Here is an 18500-nt window from a genome sequence, read left to right as displayed (position 1 = left end):
TGACGGACACTTCTGTAAAGCAATTTTACCATAGCTCGCAAACTTTTGTGTTTAATTACGCGAGATATTTCAAAATTTCATTAACACTAGAATCAGACGCAATTGTCATAATTGTAACGATGTAATATATAAGTTAAGAAATATTTATTACAACCATATATTTAATAAAAAATGTTATACAATATGAACAGCCATTTTAATCATATAAATGTTGCCTGTGTTTAATACTTTCTAAATACGTGATTTCTGCAAAATATAATTATCATTGCGACGTATTACACGTGTCACACACACCTTTGACACATATTCTGAGAATCGTTCAAAATTTCATCGATATAATCGTGATAGTTGAACGTCACAGTGCTAATGAAACTATAAAAAATTCACGCGTAATATGTTCAGAAATTTTGTCAACAAGCGTACGAACACTTTTGCGAGTAATTATGTATTATGTAAACACATAAAATTTATATACCCTTTCTATATTCCACGATCAGCAAATAATTTACACGCGCCGTGGCAACAGTGAACAAAGAGAAATCTAATTTTGAAACAATTTTGTCGTCGTCGTCGTTGCTACGAATCGTTACATTTTACGACAGATAATGAATAATTAAAGTTTTGGCTATTAATCATACAAATAACCATAAGATGGGGTAAAATAACCATCGGTTTTGGCAACATCGGTGACACCAGTTATTCAAAAAAAAAGAACCGAAAGAAAACAAAAAGACGTCGGTCTCTACGTCGAAACGAAAAATTCATGCGGTAAGCCGCTCGGTACTTGAAAGCTCGCATTTTCGTACAGCCAGGTTATATGTTATTTGCGCTTGTGCCACGTAGCCGGTGGATCAAAACGCGTGACAACTGTTGTACGGAGCTATGTGGGAGCCAGTCGCTTGTATTTGTTCGTGCATCGTGCATGGGAACGCGAATATATTTACCGGAGCGGCGGTGAGGTTTGTACCTGGCCTGGCATTTCGTCTACAGAAACTGACGAGCATAATTTTCCATTCGATGTAAAACCGCTGCTCCGCGTTTCTACGCAATTTTTACCTCCGTTCACGGAACAAAAGATCGACGAGTAGTCGATGCGCTCGTGAATTTCGCTCGCACGGCCGTGTGCCAGGGCACAGATGAACTTGGCTCGCCTCAACGTTTCCCCCGTCGGCTTTTATGCCAGTCGAATTCATCGCGTTATATATATTCTTAGCGAACGCGTTTCATTTATCTTACGATATCAACATCTGCTATTACAAGTAAAACAGCGAGAACTCGACTGAACGATCGTCCGACGAACGTGTGTATTATACGTACAAGAGACATACAATCTTTCTTGTATGCATTCTTTCGTGCCTTTATCAACGTACATAGGTGACGCAAGTGATATTTAGCGGGTCGAAATGGCAGAATATTTTGTGAAAAACCAATGTACAGAAACGAAAGAAACGTGTTTGAATTTAATAACGGCAGCTATTCTTTGACGTAAAGATTTGTATAGTTTTCTAGTGATTTTTTTGGCCTAGTTCTTCCCACCCTTCCACGACACGTTTTCTTTCGAATTCATTAATACTTGTTTATAATTGTTCTCCAATAATTTCCCATCATATTCAAATCGGCAGACTTTGGTTAATTATTCCAAAACACGAATGTTCTCTCTTTTTTTTTTTGCAAAGTATTGTTTGTAAAAATGTATTTATTTCCGGCAAAATTCGTGTTAATTTGTTCGCCGATCGTTTCACTGCTCTCTTTATTATTTAATTTTCCTGTGATAAATTTCATTTCCATCTTACCAACAGCTCCCCATGGGTCGACGTCTGGGAAGTTGCTGCTCCTTTCGTAAACCGTGATAATAGCAGTGGAGGCCTAAATTGAACCTCTTCTTATCGGTAAATATGACTCCTCGCCATTTCTTATTCGTACAAACACGTTCCTCCGAAAATCTTGCAAACGGCACACAGCTTATGTCTCTAGCTTCAACCTTCAAGGTTTCTGTTGCAATTTTCAAATGTTCACGATTCTTTAAAAGACGTCGAACATTCCCAACTACTTTGCTTTTTCTGCAATTTGTCTCGCAGTCGAGGTTGAATTTGAAAATGCGATACGTATTTTAATACGTTTATCCCGAGTTGTTGGACACAATTTTTCCCTTTGCCAAAATTATCAGCATCTTTTGGTAAATACATTATCACTTTACTATTTCTTTTAACTAACGCGCACTTAATCGACTGTATTTCACGCGAATGTTACGCTTTCGATAGCTTCTGCACGACTGAGGACGCAAATATTCCAGACTTGTTCGCCTCGCGGCTGCGGATAATATTTACACTTTCGTTTCTGTATTTCCGAGAAATTTTCTCGGTAACAACATTCAACATGTTACACGTGTACCCAATATTCCAAGAATAATAATTCCGTGAAACTGGCGCTAATAATCTACGCGTTCTCTTTAGTTTACGATACATGATACAAAGCGCCGTGTTTGTATGTACGTGCGAGTGAATGTTCATATTAAACAGCGAAAGACCGAGACGACGCATTCACGCGTTAATTTACAGATCGTGTCGCTGGATTTAAATTAATTTTATACAAACTCGCATCGATTTGAACGAGATCGTATTTCCGCATTCGTACTGACGCATCTGCGATTCTACGCGACTCCATGTCCAAACAAACGGATCGATTTTGATGAAATTTGTACGTCCGACGAGATTTAAGGCGGCTATCGGCGCTTGTCAGCATTTCCGGTGCAGCGCGGCCCATTTGTAAGAGGAAGTACTTACACTCCGCTCGCGATACCAATCCTCTCGATATACAGCCATTTTGGAATAAAGTGAACATCCGTTCTATCAAACTAGCATTTATTATTTATTTATTTATTTATTTATTTTACCTTCTCATTCATGATATACGAAGGACACTCTCGCGCAAACCTTTGCAATTTTTATTTTCCTTATATTGCTTCGCCATCATTCCGCGGGATAGGAATTGTTTTTATTCGAGAATGAAACGTTCTTGTTTTTATTCTAGAGTGGAACGTTGGCGTGGGAAGTTGTTCCAGTTTCTCGAATTCTCAATTTTCAAATTTTCGTGTCGAGATAGTTGTTGATTCTATTGAGAAATCTCGGTTGTATTAAGAACGAAAAAGAATATAATACGTTGTTCCTTTTAATAATTTATCGCGTGCTTCGCAAATGCGACGTTTCTTAATTGAAAATTTAGCAAGCAAAGACACCGAACTAACTTCTGCATTAGTTCAATGCCAAGTGAAATGCAAAATACATTAAACACTAATCTACTAGAAATTCTAATAGCAATTTCATTACTGAACCAATGCAATGGATTCTACTTCATAAACGTGATCTTAATGTAAAGGGTAGTTAATAAGTAACAAGTATGGTGGAATTATAAATTTATAGCGTGTCAACAATACAGCATTACCCCATTCATTCGAAATTTCAGTCAACGATTAAATAAACTTTCGCCGATTGAATCCACCTGTCTGAATCTGAACTCCTATTGCATGAGCGAAAAAAATCACCAATACAGAGAAGAATTACCGAACTCCTATTATTTGAACTCCCATATATTATATAAATTATAATTCATCCCTCGACGAGTTCATGCAAAATGTGAGTTTTGCTCTATCTAACTTTTAATTTATCTTTGCCTTCCCGTTGCTTTTTACTAAAATTGTCCGAAAACGGGGCTTTCTTCAATTTCGTGTGACGATCGGCGATTCCCCGTTGAAAAAAAAGTTGAACATTCTCGAGAACTTTGCGCACGTTACACGCGGGAAAAAAGTGAACTCGCTGAGAGACGTGAACCAGGCTCGTATTTTTCGCTGCGTACTACCTACCACATTTGTACATTTCTCCATTATGTAACCAGTCTCTCGGGAGGACGAGCGCGAATTTGCAAATGAGTCGTTAAAATCTGAAATTGAAAAGATTTCGAGTATTCCGAGATAACGCGCTATTTTATAATTCATCGTCGTAATGGGGGGGGGGAGGCGAAAAATAGAAGAGAAAATCGAGAAGGATGCTAGGAAGAACGGTGAGACCTAAAAAAGGGAGAGAAAGAGATCAATAGGTACAATTCGCGCGTTCTAGATTCCGACCAAGTACTCGCTGCCTTCGCCGAATTAGATCACAAGGGAGAATGATGGGGAAGTTTAACGGACCGAGAGCCACCCTTTGTCAAAAATCGTCAAATCTCGAGTCTAACACGCCCAGAACGATATTATTTTAAAAGGAACCGCACACTTTCGTTTATTGCCAATTTCTCTGCATGAAATATTAACACTTGCAATTAGCTGCTGTTATATAATTGTCTAAGGGATTGAAAGTGAGTGAATAACGGATTTTTATACGTTTGTGCATAGTTTCGAGATGTGTAGAATGTAACGTAATATATACGTGTAATGTACAGAGGTAAGTTTGATATAAAATATAAAAAATGGAGCACCTTTTCACAAATTTTTAATACGAACAAATTCTCGTAGCAGTGTTTGTAAACATATAAATTCCCATAAAAATCCGCGGTTTATTTACAAGTGTATGGTGCACTTGAGATGGCCACGAAGTTGTACAGATTGTAATCAAGTACGATATCCAAGTATAAATTCCAAATTTTTGACGAACTATTTAGTTTCCCTAGGTTTGAATAGTTTCTATATAAAGAATGGTATCATATCTACCATTACTGTTGAACTGTCGATCAAATTTCTTGTATAAAAGAATAATTGAGACAATAAATGAATTAATTTCTAGTTCTCTATTTTTATCGTATAATGTTTAACATACTGATCTTTTACAAAACTACGTTCAATTATTTATGTCGAGAAACCATTGTCTTAACTTCAGTTATTTTCATCAGATCAACCTATTGTATGAAAAATAAAGACAATACGAACGTACGAATGGGTTTTACAAAATTTCTACACTTTAATTAACACTAAAACTTTCAAAGTAGTCGTAACTTTTTCTAGAAATTTTCGAAATTTAGAATGATAAGAGAATTTAGAAAGATTTGTACCTGTTAATGAAAGCAACTACAAGCACAGTTTCATTCGTTTCTTCTTTCTGTGCCGTAGTAGCTCGTATTTCTTTCTGATTACACGACGTTCAATCTAACTCGATCTAATTCGAATAAGCTGATACGTTCATTCGTTACATAATGTCGCCCGATGGTTTTCATGTAAGTGAGACACGTGTCCGCTTCTGCTGACTATGTCGATATTATTGTCAGGTGCTGTCACGCGAAAGGCTCATCTTTCCGTTAACTACGAATTACTCGATAGCCAACCGACCGATGCAAGCAATCGTATTGAATTAGTCTGCATTTTTTTTTTTTTTCTTTTTCAGCCGAACGATCCTACAAATGCCAACGATGTTTTAATTAAAATAATTCTGCCGGCGCGAAAGCGCAGACGATTCTGGAATGCCTTAGTAGCGTTTCGATATTTTTAATAGGAAGTTTTCTTGCATACAGCATATAATGCATAATTAATAATTAATTATATTTCAATAAAACGTCCATTATTGTTCGCGAATTTTGGTATCTACGTGCAATTCTATTGTATATCGATAAAACGGGAGTTATTCTGGTACAATAGAATCTCGTTCGATATAATAATTATTATATAATATAATTAACCGATATATACAGTCTTACATTAATTTAACATGGTTCGTGTTTAACGATCTCCTTCTATTTCCATAAAATTCTTCCGTTATTAAGAGTGACTTCAATGGGTCATTACGAAAGATAGATTCGATAAAATTAATTACTTGTGATCTTGTATTCAAGATAATTTAGTATATTATATATACCATCATATACTACGTTTATTATTATACTATTATTAATAAATAATATGTTACGATATATGATACAGTTATGATAGTTGTGATAATTATATTACATCGAATTATAAGCACGAATTTGATTGAAATGGCGGACAAGCATCATCACGAGAATTCAACGTCCAGCAACATCCGAAACGTCTCATATACGTCGAGACGCGCATATCTATCATAAGATAATTCCAGCATTAAAGGATGAACACTCGAAACCGCGTTCCAAGTGGTAGCGAGCAACCGAAGCAGCGAAAACGTTGTGCGAAGTGTATGTACACGTAAGTATGTATTTACGCGCGTCTCTGTATAGATATGTATATATATATACATATGCAGGCGAAGTTAGGATCGACCTCAGTTTCGATATCGCACGACAGGGCACGAGTTATACCACCGATGGCACACTGAACCGCTTTAGAAAGGAAATATGGGCCGGATTTCCTCCGCGCTCTATAGACAATTGCGCAATCGTTTTGCATCATATTCGTTGGCCCTTTCGTTTCCCTTTCTCTCTCTCTCCTGAGATGGAATTCGGTGGAATTCCCATTTCTCATCGTCGCGTTATTCTCTCGCGACTTCTCTCAGATTGGTTAGTCCCGCCTGCTAAAATAGCCGTTTCTTTAGTTATTTTCACTCAAAGACGGATCGCTTGAATGACCGCTTACAATTAGTGCAGAGGTGGCTAACTGGCGGCCATTGCCCCCACTTTCCCGATCGCTAACGTTATCCCCTCCACTGCGTTCTCCCCTCTACGATCTCTCCACCTGCTTAGGTAGGGAGATCAACAGATTGAGAGAGTGGTGCTCATGCACGGCGAGGAAATTTTAATGTAGTGGGGAGATCGATGCAGTGGAGGGGACAGTGCTAGCGATTAGGAAAGTAGGGGCAAGCCAATTAGCCACATTTGGCTTAGTAGAACAGTGTCCATTAATGTCGGAGCGAAGGCTGTGAAGTTTCTGTCTTTCTTATTCTCAAGCACGCTTCAAAGTTCTCGCGAGGATACGGTTTCGCCGTGAGTGATGCATTTTGCGCTTTTACGCTCGTAAATGCATAAATGGATATATATATATATATAGGGGCATATAAGATACTCAGGTATCACGAGATACTCGGGTATCTTATGAGATAGTTGAGATTAGAGAGATTGTTAATAACAAGACAAATGATCGGACACTCGGTATAATTTTATCCGATTCGGTTTCGAGTAATTGATATTTTTGTGAACAAATGATGAAACGGTGCAACTATTATCAGGTAGACGAGTCTACTACCCGAGGATGTTTGTCGATATTTTTTTATAAAAAGAGAGACATTTAAAATAATTAGTTCATTTGTCGCCAAAAACGTAAATTACTTTGTAGATAACTGAATAAGATGAGTAGTGCAATATACGTAATTTTAACTATTTCATAAATAACAGCTCTAATATAAGCGGGTATCTATATGTAGTGGCTCAAGAAAGTTACCATAGAAGAATTTCTATGTATTATATTTGTTGTAGAGAATGTTTTGAAATTTCATTGATATTGTATAATTATATTAATACAATATGAAATCAATCTGAAAATTCACACAGTAGTTACAAGATACGTTTTATCGTTGAAAGGTTTGGAGCCTTCAATAATTCACGTTTGCTTGAAACACAGTATTTATTATTAGAGCACAAAGTTGAAAAGCAACGTGTGATTCGACACGACAAATTTCCAGAGACATTCGAGATATTAACAAATTGAATTATTAACGATAACACGCGCGGGATTTTCTGCGCTTTAATTACGAAGGATCGTAGCGCGAAGGACGAAATTAGTATACCTTCCGTTTTAATCTTCCCCATCTAATCTTATCCCTCTCCTTGCACTCTCCGGTCGGTTAACAATATCTCTCTGTATAGTTCACGGCTGTGCTTAACTTCGTATCAGTTAATTAATTCATTACACAAGTCTCGTTCTATTATAGGTAGTAAGCCTAATTACCTGACGAAAGAGAAGTTTAAGTGTAAGAGTATCGCCTCTTGCAGAAGTTTGAAACGTGCATATATCAATTTCTTTTTCTGCGAGATCTCGCCAAGTGCATTTAATCTCGCAGGAATTATCTGGCCAAAGTTTTCAAAGTAGCGCGTGCTACTCAAGTTTCGTTCGACAAGATTTTCGGCTCGATTTCAGATCATGATCGTGGCTGCTTTCGAATATTAATTTTGGAACTGCTTTAATACTTCATTGACCGCTGAATTTATTTCCAAGCAAACGTCTGTGATTTTTCATATCCGTCCCGGATATAAAGACACTAGCGTTGTTACGAATATAACAGTATGGTTATGGATATACATTTATTGTATAGTTGATTGTCATTGTCAAAGTATATGTTGTAATTATATTTCTATATATTGTAATTATTTAAAATTTAGTTTAATTCTTCCGAATCACGATGAACCACGCAGACGTAAGCTCGGGCACACATTAAAACATCAGGTGATATTTCATACATTTTACTATTGAGAATAAAGCTTCAGTCTTTGAAAGATCAGAAACGTGCCAGAAGGTTTCAAAGAATTAAATTATACAATATAGTTATAGTAATTTTTGTTAGATATTTTACAGTGTATTTTTTTAAATATATTTTTCATAAAATGTATAAATAAAAGCTTGTGTGCTTCATTGTATAGTAATGTTTTCTATTTTTTTATTTCTTTTTATTTTAACATCTCTGATTTTATCTTTCAATCGCTGGTGGTTCTATTGTTAAAAGTTAAATTTGGTACCTTCAAATTGTTCTTACTATCTCCCTCTGTCTCACGTCACGTTTTAAGAATAATTATATTTTTAATGAGTGAATGCAATTGGCAGAGACCAACCACCGTCAAACGCCGTAGCAATGAAAAAGCAAGTAGTACTGCGTGAAATTGTACCGCCCTGTTCTCATAAAAATTCGCGAACTGCCAGTTCCACGTGATTTCAGATTCTTCATTTCGCGCGCGCGTATTTCGTTAGCAGATGTACTTCTTCGCGAACGTTCGGTCGAAAGTGTAATTTCAGGAAGGGAGGAAAAGGACGAGAAAAAAAATGGAGAGAAAGAAACGTTCACGGTGGGAAAAAAGAATTTGATCGCGTTTCTGCTCGGGAGTGGGAAATTCCCGCGTTGAAAGATAACGCGGTGGCGCAAAAGTTGAGAAAGGCGAGCGAGTGCGGATAAATAATGGATGTTGCAAGGAAAACGGAGCGCGGGCTGCGAAAATTCTTCGTTGCCGCTCCGCGGAAAGATAACAATCGCAAAGACGAGTGAAAATTTAATCTGCCGCCGCGGCGTGCGCGCGATTCGAATTTCACTCGCGCGTTTCGTCGTTTACGATCGCACTTTTGAAATGGTTCCCCAAACGTAGGAATTAATCATGCGTGAGTCGTCCTAAGGTACTTTGACCAGGAATTTAAGTACCAATAGGAAAGAATATAGAAGCGCAGGAGAAAGCGTGCACAGATAGAAATAGTTTAGCACTGCAGCAAGCACAAGCTAGTATTATAATAATTTATATATATTTATAATAATATTTATAATATTTATAATAATTTGCATATTATAATAATTTTTATATCTGTAAGTTTCAGAGTGGAAGTCTTCTCTTGTTCAAATAAATAGTTATGTGAAGTATAATTGTTAATTATAACGTAACAACGCCGAAGCGAATTTCCGTGGCACGTTGACGGCCTCATTCTATTAATCTTACGGCCGAATTTGTTTCCCCGGTGTAATTCGCAAACAAACGCCGCGATCTCGCCTTCGTCTTGCGATTGAGACGCGGAACTGCGTGTACGAGGAACGAGACAGTCACACGCGAGCGGCTTCGGAGCGGGATTTATGCGGATTATGTTCCTCGTTGAATCGCGGAATCTGTTTCGCTAGAGCGAATACCGCATTGGATAAGTACGTGCTTAACAGATGATTAGAGTATCTGTCTGTTTTAATAAGATCGCAACGCCGATGCATGGAGTATTTCTGCTATCGTGGGTACAATTAACCAAGGGGATGATGATGATTCTACGTACGAGAAAATCTCGAGCCAAGTACGATTTCAGTTTATTTCAAACTGGGAAAATGAAATGTAGTAATAGAATATATGGAACTGTAGCGAGTGGTATAGTATATTTTGGCCGAAATTTTATTTTTTTAATATTTTCATATCCAAACGTCATTGCAATATAGCGCAATATAGTGTCTATAGTAATGGCTGATGATTTCGTTCTGGTAATACGACATTTAAATATTAAGATGTTCCAAAAATAGTAAGAGAGTATAATGCTACTCTACTATAATAATGCTAATGACAATAATACTACGCACAACAAAGAATTTATAAGATATATTCGTATTGTAAAATTAACAACTTATTATGCGGTATTTTATAATATATATACTGTAATGTATTGTATTATGAAAGAATATTTTGTGCACCAAAAAAGCGTTAATATATTAAGAATTTTGTATTACAAGCTGGGACAAAAATACAATATTTGTTTCAGAAGTGGAGAAATGAAATGATACTTCGTGCAATAAAGAATCTGCGAAATTATTAATATATTAACAATTTTATTATGTCAATCGAAATCATGGTGCACAGCATTCTATGGTCTTTCTTACGAATAGTAATTGTTTCTTTGAATTCTACAGAATTCTCGCCACTCATTTTTACAATACGAATATATATATCTCATTTAAACGTTTACTAGTTCTGCAATTTTTTAACTGCAATTCTGTCTCTTTCTCCATCATGTTCATTCGTGTTGTCGCTGTAAACATAACGTTGAACATTCACCGTGTAGATGTAACAATTAATCTATGTAACACAAGTGTAACACTGTGAAAAACCGAGCACTGGCTTAATACCATTATCATTCATATTTGTGTTACGCTCGTATTTACTCATTTGCAGAAAAAATTGTCGCACCAGGAATATTTTTTATTTATTTTTACGGACGAAAATGCATCGACAGAAATTGTTCTGAGAAAAATCATATTAAACACATTTTGAGAAAAATGAAATGTTAAATGGCAAGATTGATTCACTCGTTATTTTTCCTTCTTCAGTCCGGAAATTGGACAAATTTATACGTAACTTGTGTAACTTCAAACTCAATTCCCCCCCGCCCCTCCCCACCCCAAAAAAAGACGGAACCTTAAACGAAGAAATTTCATTTGTTTCAAAAAATTTTTTTTCATCATTTCTAAATTTTTAACCCATTCTTGCACGCAGAATTACTTTCCGGCCGGTTGTACCACGATTTCATTCTGTATGTTTCATTCTCCGGAGAACGAGAATTACCGGGTAAACTACGAAAATTCAGAAAATGTATGAATAACGTGGGAGAGAACGTTGCACCAATATAATTGTACTACGTTATTGCAATCACTCGTTCTCTGTGAATTATTGCAACGGGGAGAAAGCGGAGAACCGCGGGCGAATTATTATTTATTCGCCGCGGTTCCATTCGAGCGGATCATTTTACGGTAAAAGGGTAAGAGCCAAGCGATCGGAATTTACATCGAAACCGTTCGAGCTGAGTCGATGCTTCGCTAGCACGAAAACCGAGGATCCTTCGAGTATCTCATCTCTCGTATACGCGTGTGTATATACGCGTACTTACATATTTCGTTCAACCTCATTACTTCGTTCTATACCATGTTACAAAAAATCGTAGAAGGAGTTTCACTATTTTTCTGTTCTGACGTTAGAGGCACGAAATCAGACAACGTCTTTGTCAAAATGTAATTCTGTTCAAACGGAGGCACGATACTTTGATACTTTGATACTTTAATACTTTAATACTTTAATTGTTTAAAATTTTTGTCGACTTATGGATAGAATATCTTCGTACAAATTGACATCACTGAATTACAATCAACAAAGTCAATATGTATAAATTAAAAGCACTGGCTCGTATAACAGCTGGCTTTAACATCGTACAAAAAGAAACACACGTACAATTAATCATCCAAGTTTAATGGCGAGTAGATAACTGTCATCAACTATTCTCAAATTTTCAGTCTGTCAAAAGTATCGGCAATTGCAAAGTATTCGCGGAAGCGTGATTTCAATTCTCGAATTAGGCTCGTGTAACTTGGCCACGAGCGAAGGCCGGGGTGAATGTCTGAAAGGGCAGGGTTGTGTGTAGACGGTGGCCGAAAGTCGGGTGTACAGGAGACAGAGTACGAAGCTCGCAACGTCGAGGAAAAGGAAGCATCTTATCCAGCGGAAAATGGGCGGCACCGCTAAGTTTCCAGGCTTGAAGTTCGCCTATTACCGTATATAATAAAGAGCCGTTATCCCGTGGCGCTCTTATCTCCGTAGGTAGCCGTGAAATAAAGAGACGCAGGCTACACCGCCAGCGCCGAAGAGGAAGAGGAGAGCTCACTCTCGCAGCTAGACGAGGACTCTCGGCTCGGCTCGACTCCGCTCGTCTTCGCCACGCGCGCAAACGCCCCACAGGCCTCTGCAAACATCCCATCAAGACCGAGAGAAACCGACTGACCAAGGCTGACTAAGAAAGAGAGAGAGAGAAAGGAGAGACCGCTGATGAGACGCTCGCCGAGATACGTTTGTCGTTGGCCTGATAGAAAAAGTCTCCTCCTACGCTTCGGCTTTATTTCATCGAGACAATGGCCCCGAGGAACGTATTATAAGCGGCGACGCTCCGCGAATTGGCTTGTCCTTTGTTATCGGATTTCGACGTCGGGATCCAGATAAAGACCCGGCGAGAAATATTGATGCGACGTTAACGAGACACACCGCTCTCCCGGATCACTTTCGAATCGCGACGCGACGCGACGCGACCCACCCGCCAATTTCTTTTCTCGAACTGTAATCGACAAATTGCCCAACCCTGACGTCGAATCTCACAGACAGCTATCGGAATGGCACGCGCCATTCAACGACACTCTTTTACCCTTATTACGATTTCTGTGATTTGATCGAGACCCTCTATAGGCTAAGCTCTCAAGTCTCAGCTAAATCTTTCAAGTCACACACTGATATATCGATATTTTATTAAATAATTTAATTCTTCTCTCGCAAAGGAACAATTCTTTGGTTGTTGCTTCTTTACGTCGATTCACGGATTATTACCATTACCAAGCTACGGAATACCATACTCAAGCGTTTAGAGTTTGCACACAAGTACAAACGTTGTAAGTTGTTATTAGTTTGAAGTTACAAAATGTATTGGTTATAACAAAATCGTTGAAACTGCTGAATTTATCGTTAATACATTATATCATACTTGCATAAATTTTTTTACAGCCACGAAAATAATTCGGCCCATAGAGGGTTAATAAATGAAAGGATTATTTAGTTCAATGAACGAAAGGCTGAGAATCATAGTGGTGACAAGTCACCACACCTGATTTTGAGTCAAGTGCTAAATGCTGTCATTCTTCATTCATAATCAGTAATAAATGAAGTTGTAACAATGAAAATAGACGCTTGAGGAAATTATAAAAATTTTAATTTACACCGAGATGATCTTCACAGCCACCGTGAGTCTCTAATAACCGGACTGCGGATTTTCACGGATTTTTAAAATTTTACAAGCTGAAGATATAAAGGGAAATGGTAAATACTCCGGTTTGAATATTTTATACGTACATTTTTGCATGTTACACGCATTGCGTGCGTTTTTGCACCTTTACACTTCCCATTCACAAATGCATGAAAATCCGCAGTCTACCATTAACTTATTTCGGCCTCTGCCTGTCAATTTTCACTTATTTAGAAAAGCTCGTGCTTCCTAGCGGTAAAGTTCGAATCATTTTAACGATCGAACCCATCTCGCTTCACATTCTATCGTTCCATTTTCGTTCCACTTTTAGAAAAGACTTCTCAACGATTACTCAAGTAATAAATTACAAAGTAACTGTTACGAGATGCCATTGTAATCGTTGCAAGGCCGCTGAACCGATATGTTGTTTGTTTGTTTTTCACGCTCAAATAAGGCGTTTGACATTTTAGTTTTTTTGAAATGTAAGCGTATTACGCGCGAGGAATTTGATTGCACAAACCTGACACGCACGGTTACATAGTCAAAATAAAGATCGAATTCCGGGGCCGGAATAATTGAACTCGCGCGTTCGGGTTCAATCGGAATACAGATGCGCGGGAAACATCGAAACCCGATCATCCGAGGCGATAAAAATTTTTTGAATTAAATTTCGTAGTTTTAATAGTTTCGTCAGCACATTCGAGTTCAACGGCCGAGGGGAGAGGGGATTTGTGCGCTTTTAATAGATTTACATACTTCGATTTCGTCAAAATACGCAGACATGCTCGCAAACTGCAATTTGACGGCTGAATGTCTAACAAAGCTGAATTTTCAAAACCGTTTATTTCACGGAGAAATGTTCCTCATTTTACGTTTCAATACTCTAAAATACCCCGGAAAGGGAACACGTTTGAAAAAAAGGAATTTTGCAGGATACCATATCTTTCGATCATAAATAAAAATTATTAACGTAGGAGGTACGAATAAAAATTATTAATTCTACAAAAAAAGGCATTTGTCATATTAAAATTCAAAGTGAAACGTTAAACAGAGCGAAAATTGACAATACACGTTTCGTTTCATTCTACTACTTACAACATGTGCTATCATGTTTTTAAAACGTATCAGGACAAGTCAGATAAAACACAATCCTTACGTTTGTTTACTCATTCGACGATTCGCTTAAATTCGTTAAAGATGATAAACCACAATTCGAACGAGTTAAATGTCATTAAACCACGTTTTAAAGCACAGGAAAAAAGGAAGAGGCATCGAGCAACGTGAATTATTTCGAAAGTGACAAAATAGAAAACGAGGAATATTTCATTCACTTGGGTTTTCATACTGCAACTCTCTGAAAACGATGCGGACACGTCATTTTCGTTCAAGCTCGTATCGTTTTAATCAAAATTCAACTAGTACTCTTCTGTCAACTCGGCAGAAATATAATATCCACGTCCATGCCTATGAAATTTCGTCGCTCTCTCGCGAAACAAAGGACCTTCATTTCCCTTTTATTTGCTAAAAGCATGCAGAAGCAGCATCAGACTCGCGGCAAGACTCCCGACTTCTGACACGATTCGTAACAGAGATCGGCCGCGAAAGACTGCCTGGTTTTAATTTCAGCGCGAGCCCTATAAATTGCAGAGCCAGAACGGACCGAAACAAGCGAGAAATAATCACTTGCACCACTACCGAATTAAATTCCATTGCGAGCTCCATCGTTTTGCAATAACTTGGCGACCAGATACTCGGGGGCAAGCACTGTATCGGTTGATCGCACGAACGTAGCGAACTTACGTTTTTATTATTTGTTACATCGGATGGAAGGTACCTAGCATTGATCGAGTTGTCGACGATATCGTCGTGAAAATAGAATTCGCTCGAAATATCTTTCTTACGAAACTACACACATACACACACAAACAACCAGACACACGGGGGCTGGGCAAACACCGCTTTAAATTTCCCGGCTCATTGTCGTAAACTTGAAAAATATGCACGCGTTTCGCCCTTCCTACCCCTGTACCTCGACCCGAGTTCAATTAAACTATCGATCCTAAAATATCCCGCGGAACGCTCGCCTGCCCTTTCGAAGATTCCGCAAACATTTCAACGAAGTACGGACAGCTAATTTTCGCGAAACGGCGCGCGTGAAAAATAAATTTCAGAAGTTAATGTCAGCGACGCAAAACGGTGAAATGAAGAGGCTTCGGTGAAGCTCGTCCGAGAGATTGGCGAGAGTCGTTTGCCGGGGCATTACGACATCGTTTATCATCGTTCGCTCCCCGGACAGTTCCTGGGGAACGATAAGTAGTCGCGTACGCACTCATGCGATCCAATAAATTGTTTAAGGCCGAAGTTCCCGGCCCTTTCCGCGCGTTAGCGTCGCATAAATAATTTCTTCGGAAACGGAAGGAACGCGTGAGGAACTACCACGCTCGCAGAAAGTACACGGGACGGTTATTCATATTCGATTCGGTTCGTTCTGTTCAGAAAATTTTCCCGGTTTCTATTCTCTTCGGAGCCAAAAAAAAAAAAAACACCGAAATTCCGAGTCACCCGATGCTTCGTGTCAAGTCGGAATTGCTTGGATTAGATCTCTCGGGTTCTCGGGACGAGTATCTTTCGATACTTGAGATTTCGAGAACCCGGGTCACGTTTCAAGGCTGTGTAACTAATCAAACACTCCGCGACGATCTAGGCAGAATACTTGCAAGTAGCCAAGCAACGTCTAATTCGGCTGTTTCTTCGATTTTCAACAAGTCTCGGAATATCTATATTTCTTCGATTTTTCTACTAATTTTGATCTTTTCTTTTTCTTGTAATTCAATCTCGACTGTGAATTGAGATTGCTCAACTCTTTCGTTGGCAGAGTTAGTTAAAAAATAAATTAAAATAAGAGCTACTACTATAAATAGAGATTGTGTGGAAGTATACTATATAGAACTATATAGAACTGTTTGATCAATCCATAATAATCTGAAATTGAATAAATTTAGTCTGAACGAGAGATTTTATTTCTATTGGACGTATTTTATTTCTTGTTTTTGTTTCATGAACGTTCTTTTTAATAGTTTACTCGATATTAGTAGGTAGTACATAATAATGATAATTGAAACTTTTTATAGCTTCTGTAGATTTTATAGCTTCAGCAATTTCAACTTCATCCATATCAAAATCAAACTTCTAAAATGTAACTATTATTTTAAAAATTTAGTTTATAGTCGTGCTTCTAATATTTAAGCTTTTTGTGTAAAATAAAGATCACAAATCTGTGGAATTGGTACCGCGTTCAATAAATGTTTTGTCAATTTGAGAGTCGCCAAGTCTATTCGTAACTTGGCCCAACTACTCGATTTAGCTAGAGTACAACAGTAAATATCTCAAGTCCAAAGAAACTTTCCAACACTTTTCAAAGGAGGCATTTATGTTGCATTCGAATTCCCCGAAAATTTCGGGCATCTGGACATTTTTTACTACAAGCTTCTGTCCAATGGCACTCGCTCCCTAATCGCTTTTCGTCCGAATTACAACCACTAATAATGTCCCCTCTGATGCAACTGTGAACAACGATACAAGACGCGGGCGAGAAGCGTGGTGAAACTGGCTGAGGGAATTCCAGACTAAGCTTCGAAATTCCGTTTCCAGGACGACCAAGTAAGGCAATTGGTTAGACTAGCTTAATTTCGATGTTTGGGATGATCTATACACACCGTCAAGCCTTCCTCGTTACACTAATAAATCGGTGACAATACTCGTACAGGTTCCGTTCCGTTGAATCGAATCCGACCGAGTACTTAGCTTGTGCCACGTAATGCAATCTCGATACATTCGTCAGGGTAGCTGGCAAAATAATTTAAAAACAGTTCTACAAACTGCAGATTACGATGGATTTCGATCGTATTTCCATTAGCGTTGTCCACTTCACGTAGTTAAAAGTGGGCAAAGCAACGTCAATTAAGAACTTGAAATGCTATATCGTGGTTCAAGGTGTTTTCTTCTCCCTTTCTTACTATTTCGTATATTTATCAAGAAGTATAATTAATACGCGAGTTTGAATTAATGTAATACAATATTACAATTGCAATTGAATAGTAATAACTATAATTAATATGCAAGTGCGATCAATTGTTCATTGACGTTAAAATTAGCGAAACGTACGAGTCCAAGTATTATTCGATGTCCAAATATATGAATTTAACAATAAATACAACTGATATTATAGAATCGACTATGAAATTGAGAGAAAATATTAATTTTCATTTTATAAAGTGGTCCGAGATACGGATTTTCGTCAGTGAGTATGTCACGTGTTGTAACTTTTTATTTAAAAAAAAAAAAAAAAAAAGAACGAAACAGATATTTTGTAGTTGATAAGTATCATCAGAAATTTCGTTGTACGTAAATGAATTCTGATATAAAAATGAGACAATAACTGAAAAGAAGCTAAAAATGTAGTTTTTACTGTATTAACAAATATAAATGAATGTCAAAACTAGTTAATGTCTAGCGAGTAGCAACTGAATCTACTGAAGAATAATGGGAGACGATATAAAGGGCCAATAAAGACCGACTCGAAGTCTTGCTAATAATTTTTTTTGCAAACTTCTTGAAAACTGATTTACTCGGGAAGTTACGTGTCGCGTGAAACTATCTTCAAGTAGCTACGAAAAATAATAAATGTGACTCTTCTTACACGTCTCGTAACGAAGGCCATCGTTCGTCCCGTTCGGTGGCACGGTTTTTAATCTCGTTCCTCAGAGGAACGAGGTATTTTCTAAAACTTGTAATCGAATCACGATTGCAGGAGAGCGGAGGAAGTCGTGAGAAATTGTATAGACGGAACTCGACAGATATAGGTCGATCGAACTGATCTCATTTACGACTGTTACTTTATGCATCCGCGATGCACAAGATTTTTCGAAGCAGTCACGCCGCACGGACCAAGGGGTTACAGCTCTCGTATCGAATTTTCACTGAACGAAAAGTTAAAACAAATTGCACGATTGAAAAGGAAGCAAGTCGTAAGAGACACAGCGGTCGGTTTCCATCGGTAAATCTTTCTCGTTCCTTTAAAAAACTGCTTTCGCGACGCAACGAGGATGTCTCTCTA

General features: G+C 37.9%; 1 protein-coding gene across 1 annotated transcript in view; it reads right to left on the bottom strand.

Annotated features, from left to right (window-relative positions):
- Positions 1–18500, bottom strand: part of LOC122536639 (zwei Ig domain protein zig-8-like) — a 77284-nt gene that overhangs the window by 46404 nt on the left and 12380 nt on the right. The window lies entirely within an intron of this gene.

This window comes from Frieseomelitta varia, unplaced genomic scaffold (assembly GCF_011392965.1).
Source record: "Frieseomelitta varia isolate USP_RPSP 00005682 unplaced genomic scaffold, Fvar_1.2 scaffold_859, whole genome shotgun sequence".
In the NCBI taxonomy this organism is placed as follows: domain Eukaryota; kingdom Metazoa; phylum Arthropoda; class Insecta; order Hymenoptera; family Apidae; genus Frieseomelitta; species Frieseomelitta varia.
The sequence above is the reverse complement of the archived record's forward strand: the minus strand, read 5'-3'. Positions and strand labels throughout refer to the sequence as shown.